This window comes from Castanea sativa, chromosome 6 (genome assembly GCF_040712315.1).
Source record: "Castanea sativa cultivar Marrone di Chiusa Pesio chromosome 6, ASM4071231v1".
Classification (NCBI taxonomy): Eukaryota; Viridiplantae; Streptophyta; class Magnoliopsida; order Fagales; family Fagaceae; genus Castanea; species Castanea sativa.
Genome location: NC_134018.1, coordinates 32,072,852 through 32,080,849, shown reverse-complemented (window position 1 = coordinate 32,080,849; position 7,998 = coordinate 32,072,852). Strand labels below are relative to the sequence as shown.

Here is a 7,998-nt window from a genome sequence, read left to right as displayed (position 1 = left end):
AGGGACAGATATCGCGAGCAAATAGCTTCAATGTTGCCAGGCCAGGTATGAAAATGAATTGTTTTACATGTTTAGGAACAAGATATTGGATTGAGGGGATTTGAAATATAAACATTGCTACCTAACGTGTTGTGTACTTGTTTTTTGGCTGTTGTAGGTGGTGTGGCAGCCATATGAAGCTGAGTTAGAGGACCTTCCGCCATGGTGCGTTGCAGGGAGGGCCGTGTGGACGGCAACGGTGCCGCTTGTATGTTTCCACCTAGTAGAAAAACATACACCGGATCGTGTCGTTCGTCAATTTGGGATGATCCAAGAAATTCCTCGCAATGTTGACACCGACACTGTGCTTCATGGCATTGATTTGAGGGGGAAGGTCGGTGTTGATTGGACGCGAAAGCATGCTGTGCATATCGATGAGTGGAGTAATCGCCTTCAACGACGTTGTGAAGCAGTGCTTGGTGATTTGCCTCCACAGCACGAGTACCATGACTGGTTCAAAAGGATAACTCGGAGGTTCATAGATAGGCCTGGTGCTATAGTGACTCTGCTGGTAACTTCTCAATGTCTTCTACATCTTACCATATTGAAATAGCATGAAACCACTGTTTAGATAACAGTATACTATCACATTTTTTACTTAGCACTTGGTCTTTCTATAATTTGCAATTATTACTAGCACAACCAATTCTAAACCAACATTTATTTTATTATCGATTGGCATTGTTGATTTGGTATTGCATTACTAATATGTGTGGTTTTTCCATGTGCAGATTGAGGGATACATCTGTTTGTTGAGGCGTCACCCAGTGGGCACAGAGGACCACAAGGACATTCCTGAGGTCCTAACGGCAGTGCATGCAATTGAACGTGTACAACCTCCTATTCCTGAGGCCCCGAATGAGGAGGCACCTACTCCAACGGGCCCAAGCACGAGCACAACCCCGGCCGGATGTCGCCCTCGTCCGCCTTTTGCTATCCCTCGGGTTGTCCCTACCCCCGATCCTTCTCCATCCACCCCACATCCATCCCCTAGCCCTACTATCCCTTCATCCACCCCACATCCATCCCCTACCCCCACCATTCCTTCACCCACCCCACATCCATCTCCTCGCCCCACCATACTGACACCCACCCCACATCCTTGTCCTGGGTCTGACATTCGTCCACCTACTCCACGGTCATTTCCTCAGCTGTTACCCATTCCATCCTTTGACCTGGGTATTGATCCAACTCCACCTGACATGCAGCAGGAGCCACCCTCCCACAGTACATCTACTGCCCCGTCTTCAGCCATCGACCTACCCCATGTTCAGGCTGAGCAGACTGTTGGGTTACCTGCAGTGGCAGAAGGTCGGCCGAAACGCATATCAAAGGCACCTCCTTGTGGGACAGGGGGGCACAAACATGGACACAATGCTGGGCCCGAGGCATCTGACGAAGGACATGCAAGACCTCCTCCTCATTATACTAGACGGCATAAGATTCAAAAAAGGTAACTCAAAGCTAAATGTGAAACAACACACTTTATAACTAGTGGTATTCCTCTTTTCACATTTCAATCTACTATTGATTACTTAATGATATTATTATGGAGATCAATATGGTTTTAACCTACATTTTTCGAAGTAGGTGATGGGAACGAGTGGTTGAAGGGGGCCAAAATGACAGTGATGCGGGTGTAGAAGACGGTAAGCAACTACTCTGACTTTGGCGGTTAAATCAATGGCCATTGTCTGCTACTATGGTAAAGTCTTGGGCTGCCAAGCCTAAGTACATCTAATTAACATTTGCCTATACCCTTGGATGCTTAGTTTCTGCCCAAAGAACAGGTTTTACTTTAGTAATTGATGCTTGAAAGTTGTGACTCAACAAATTGGTGATCGAGTTCGAGATTAGTTTTGTATTAGCCAATGGGTTAATTGCTTAGCAAAAAATTATTACAAAACAGTCTTTTTTTTGCTTTCTTCTTTGGTTCTGTTTTGTGTGTGTGTTTTCATTTTCCTTTTGCAAATGATCCTCGGATCAAATGCCATTTCCTCCCTACCTAAATAAGAGGTAGAGGATAGCTCAAGGATTGAATCCCATGCCGGTGGTCATTATGTTCTAATTTCAGAATTTAATTCTTTCTTTATGGTATTTATGTTCCAATATCAGAATTTTTGCTTTTCTCTATGGTATTTATGTTGTGGATTGATGAATTCTCGAGAAGATGTCTTTACATGTTCTGATCTGAACAATTTTGTGGTGCTTACATTCTTATTAATCAATTATAGCAATATATACCTTTGCTTTGGCTGGTTCTATTTGCCTCCCATGCCCCGCCCAATAGTCTGAAAAACATAGAATCGATTCCTTTTCTGTTCATTATTGAGAAATCTTCATTGAGAACAAATCAAGAAAATGTAATCCTTTATATTGATCCTACAAGAAATCCTACTGTTCAAAAAATCTGAAATTGATTCATGCATGTGTTGCCCAGAATTTAGAGGAAATCCCTATTCTATCAAACGAGAAAAGGCAAACATCTTGTGTGAAGAACCATGTAAGCAAGTGATCTACCCTAGAATTTCCTTTGCAGGATACAGCTTGATAGCTCAAACAATTTGAAAAACTAGCCTGCCAAAGATTTGAGGATGAGCTAGGTGTGGAAAACCTTGAATTCCCTTAACCGTCTTGTAGAACCGTGAACCGGATGGTGAAGGAATTTCATTACCACTACATTCCTTGAACTTTGAACAATACTCTATCAATTCCTTAGGGTGTTCATGTGCTGGGTTTGGTTGGGTTGAGCCAACCTAGATTGGTAGTATATAATGCCAATTGAAAAGGATAAGGTCTCTGACAGCACTTCCTTTTCAACTTTACGGAACCAACTGGTTCCACTGGGGTTTGCTCATTGATCACCCCATACCTTGGATATTTGCTTTTGTATGCACTTCATAATTTTGAAGAGGAGCCTTAGTCGCTTTGATTGGATGGTTTTATTCCATTCAAGTTCTCAGGACCATCCACATACTTGGTTTTTCTGTTAGAAGCCAGTCATGTAGCTATATATATGAAATCTCAAACTTATTGTCATGTTTGCATGAAAAAATGGTGATCATGCTCACTTTGTAAAAATCTATTATGTTCTTAATTTTCTTCATTGGTAGGCATGAAGTTTTAAAAAGGGAATTAACATTTGAAATGTATCCGCATTAGATTACCATAGCTAAAATTTCCTCTTCCCGTATCGTGGCAAGCTATGAAGTGGGTATGGTTTCTTTGTTTCAAAAATGAGATGTATGATTGCCATTTTTTATCTGAAGTTTATCATGATTTTGTTTTTCTTGTTTTGCTCCAAAAACTTTCCAAGTGATAAAGTCAAAGCACAACTGATTGAAATTATTTATGCAGATGGTGATCTGGTTTATTATACCAACAACAAGAAGGTCCCAACTTGATCATAACAACAATGCCCTTGCAGTTTTTGTTCTGCTTCAATATGTTCCAAGATTATATCTGATTTTTCCATTAAGTTCGCAAATAATCAAAGCAACCGGAGTGGTCACTAAGACTGCCTGGGCAGGGGCTGCATATAATCTGTTGTTGTACATGTTGGCTAGCCATGTATGTAACCTGTTATTTTTGTTGGGCTTCCTCTAATTGTAATTCTCTCTTTCCCCAATCCCTTATTTGAGTGCACTTATCTTTTGTGTATTATACTCTCTCAAAAAAAAAATTCATATGTTGCTCTTAAAAAGCAGTACGTTAGCATCGCCGAATTTCCCACTATTTCGGATCTCTCACACCCATTTCCTTCTATCTCGTTTCTCTTTTATATCTAAATTTGGAAATTGTGCAGGTTTCAAGTATTGTACCTTGCTGTGAAGACAGTGAGAGAGTCAGGGCATCAACACGTCTACTCTGCCGTTGAAAGACCCCTTCAGCTTGCTCAAGCCGCCGCCATCTTGGAGGTTCTGTTCTACTTTTTTTTATAATTACTGTCCCAAGTCAAATAGTCTCAGATTAACTCACTTCTGGTTTGCACATGTTTAAGTTTCTTAACTTCTTTGGGTGGTGGTTGTTGTTGTTTCGGATTCCCCGATGAAACAGATTTTTCATAGTCTAGTAGGTTTTGTTTTGTTTTGTTTTGTTCTGTTCTGTTCATCAATAATGTTCCCTAAAGATGCACATTTATTGCCCCATACCTGGTTTATGCATCTCTTAAGCCTGAGGATCAAGCTAATGGATCTGAATCATCAGCTGGGACCAGAAAGGTTTATACATACATGATAAACAAAATTTTTGGTAAATTCTTATTTATGTCTTTCATTTTTCGTTCCTTAATTAGTACTTCTATTTATGTAAATCTTGGTTGATGCAGGATACATCTGTGCAGAAGGAAATTTAAAAAAAAAAAATTGCATTCCAGTTAGCCCAGGGAGTAGCAGATTGATATGAAGCTTCCCAAGAAACTATGGTCATTGGATTAATAAAGTTATGCCACGATGGATATTTCATATGGAACAAAACCTGGTTATATAGATTCTGAATTATATCTTCTACACATTGAGGTGACTCCCATCTCTTTGTATGTTATTGCAAGTTTCTTTTCTTTTCTTTTTTTCTTTTTTCAATTTAGGTAGCTGGTTTATTCCATTATAAATCACTTTTGCTTTTGATGAGTTACTATCGAAGTTACTGGTATATGTTCACCATATCAACCTTACTACAGATTCATGGGTTCTGCTATTTTAAAAGATAATTATTCTCAATATTTTACAAACCCAACTTGTAAGGTTTCCAAATGTAATTTGAGAGTGAAAGAGAAACGACACTGAACAAGAACCATGTATCCTGTATTTCTTTCATATGTCTACATACATAAATCGTTATTGATTAAAATATGTAGGATCTTCAATGTTTCGATTTAATTATTATTTTTCTTGATTTTTCTATTACATTAACTAAAATTAGAATTAGAATTTGGAAATATTATTATTTACTAGGCAGCACTAGTAGCTGACAAAATCACTTTCCAGTTCTATCTTGTTTCATAGATTATTGCTTACTATTATTATTTTATAAACACTGCACAGAGATGGTTCAATTTTTTAGAACTTTCTTTCCATGTAAATGTCTAACGATTAATCTGATACAAATTTTTATTTTTATTTTTTTTCTGAAATTTAACTTTTTATATGATAAGGTAGAAATTGCTCACTAAGATTTACCCGGCTGTGATGTGTAGTTTAGTGACCTCCCTAGTCATCAGCTGGTCCATCACGGAGGCAAGTGTTACATGATTTTCAGTTTTATTCCAACTGCATTCTTGGGTTCCTGTTTTGTTCTGTTTTTACGCATGTGTCAAACTGTTACCAATAAAAGGATTAGTGGTAAAGTGGTACAAATTTCTAAACACCACCTCTATGAAAAAATTACTGTACCATTAGTGGTGGCGTGGTACAAATAAAACCCCACCTACATGAAAAAATTACTGAGCATTGAGCCCTATAAATATGTATTGCTGATTTTGATATCTGGCTTTTGTTTAGCACTTTAAAATTAGGAGAAAAAACTGCAGTGATTTAGAATGAGGAAAATTCCAATCTTTTGTAAAATTTTAGCCCCACAGGGTTTTTATGTTGAATCAAATCTCAACTTTTGTTGGTTGATGCTGCAGTCTGATATTGAATGTATAGTGTAAGCCTGGTGTTCTTTTTTCTTTATTGGAGCATATGGTATTAGAAATGATATTAGAAACCTTTTTTTCTTTGGTTCCTGCAGATTATTCGGTATTCTTTCTTTGGGCTGAAGGAGGCGCTTGGTTTTGCACCTTCATGGCTCTTGTGGCTCAGGTATAGACTATGTACGTTTCTTCCCATTGGACGGAAAGGGAGTGATTGCTTTATTTCATTAAAATTTTATATTTGACATGCAGGTATAGCACCTTTTTGTGCTTGTATCCAACTGGTATCTCTAGTGAAGTCGGTCTAATATATGTTGCCCTGCCATTCAGCAAGGTAACAATTTTAATGATGCGAAAAGCAAGACTTCGTTTGCTAATATGTTTCGGTAGAACTATATACCTATTAAACTGAATTATCTGATATCTCCAACAACTTTAAATTACTACTTCATGTATATATCAAAATGAAGTTGTCCTAGTGAAGTGTTATTTAATTGTGTATTGATTAAACGCCGCAAAGTGCGATAACAGTGGTTTTGGAGTGTGGGAAACAACTTCAGTTATTTCAATTAGCTCCTTGCATCATCTATTTTGTGAAGTTAAAAAAGTATCTCTTAATGGTGAAAATGCTGCAATGGTTGATTGTGTCCGTAGAACTTTTTACATATTTCACGGTCTCTTTCTGGCCCCATATTCAGGAATTTTATGACTTATGAGAGTGTGAGAGCTTCGATCAAATGCAGATCCCTCCAAGAAAAAAAAATAAAATTAAGAGAGAAGAAGCAATCTCCTAGCCTGTTAGATATGCATTCCAAGTCCCATTTGGAGTTATAGAGCACAAGTTTATGGATTGTTTGAGAATCTCTTGACAAGCATTGACCTGGTTTTAAATGTGCTGATTTCATAATTTCTGTCATTCATTTTTACAAGTAGGACACACAAAGAATGGTCAGCATGAGAAAAAAAGATTGGAGTGGGGCTGGGAAAACTAAGTTTGGTGACTTTTGAATGATTATCTTTTGCTCTCTGCTTACAATGCTTTGAAAGGCATTTCCATTTCAACAATTAGCTTGCAATTTCAATGAAACTATTTGTTAAAAATGTGTGAACTGAACAAATTGAGGTGCGTGCAGGAATCTGAAATGTATTGGTGTCGGAATGCCAAACAAATGGAACTTCTCTTTTGATGTCTTCTATGCTGCAATTCTTGCACTCGGAATCTATGTCCCAGGCATGAACTCAGATTCTTCTTTGGAAGTTAATAACTGATTATCTAGTTGGCTAATTTCATTTGTTTGCAGACTTCTTAACTGATGAAATGACATTATATATTGCAGGCAGTCCTCACATGTATGGGTATATGCTTGGGCAGAGGAAGAAAGCTCTCTCAAAGTCCAAGAAGGAGTAGAATGTCATAAAATTCTTTTAATGTCCTTGTGGGTGTGAAATGGAATTGTATTTATAAAAATGCTGTATTTAGGTGGAACAATTTTCGGTTTAGTGTTCTCAAATTAAAGACAAGAAGAAAATTGCCTTGTGTTGATTCAGAGTCTAGTTATCAGATTGATGATTTTCTAACTTGGGTTCCATGAGTAATGTAAATCTCAGCATAAATTCGGCTTTGGCTTAGGCACACACAAGAGGCCATTGAAGCTTACACAAACATTACTAATCGAGATCTGGCAGATGAGTCATCACTGTTAGTGGCAGTGAACAACCTCATTGCATTGAAAGGTCCAAAAGATGTTTCTGATAGGCTGAAAGAGAAAGATTCACACAACTTCCAGATTGCTCATGGACTTAACCTGAAGCTTTCACCAAAACAAAGGGAAGCAGTATATGCAAATCGAGTTCTTTTGCTTCTCCACGCAAATAGGCTGGATCAGGTTTTGCACTCTTTATTTTGAACCTTTCGAATTTCAATTTAATCCTAACAAAGTGAGCCATTGCTGGTGGGATGAATGTATTGATCAACACTATCTCTCTGGATTCTTTACGGGCTCGAGAACTTGTTGCCGCACCGTCCGACATGTTTGCCGATAGTGTGATGCCCGTACCGCAAAAGCCGCCGTGTTTGTGAGAGAGATCACAGCTGTGAGAGATGAAGAAGTTGTACGACAGTTTGCTGAAAAGTTCCCTGATAAGTCCAAGGTTGTTCTCCTAGCTACGGCAGAGGTTGCTGCTGCTGCTGCTGCTGGTCATCCCCAAATTGCAGCTGAGTCCCTGCCTAAGATGGTGAGCAGTGAAATTTTTGTAATTGGAAGATGTTCAACAACTACTACTGACTCAATTGTTCCATGTTTAATTCAATATACATACTTCCTCAA

The 7,998-nt window shown here is 38.4% G+C and overlaps 2 long non-coding RNA genes across 2 annotated transcripts; both read left to right on the top strand.

Annotated features, from left to right (window-relative positions):
• The first annotated feature begins 3,843 nt into the window (after nucleotides 1–3,843).
• On the top strand, nucleotides 3,844–6,006 carry LOC142637909 (uncharacterized). The gene is made up of 5 exons (XR_012844931.1): nucleotides 3,844–3,956; nucleotides 4,367–4,556; nucleotides 5,234–5,273; nucleotides 5,770–5,840; nucleotides 5,924–6,006. It is a non-coding gene; the product is annotated as an uncharacterized LOC142637909 (long non-coding RNA).
• An 823-nt stretch (nucleotides 6,007–6,829) lies between these two features.
• Nucleotides 6,830–7,267, top strand: LOC142637910 (uncharacterized). Its single transcript, XR_012844932.1, has 2 exons — nucleotides 6,830–6,902; nucleotides 7,009–7,267. It is a non-coding gene; the product is annotated as an uncharacterized LOC142637910 (long non-coding RNA).
• The last annotated feature ends 731 nt before the right edge of the window (nucleotides 7,268–7,998 follow it).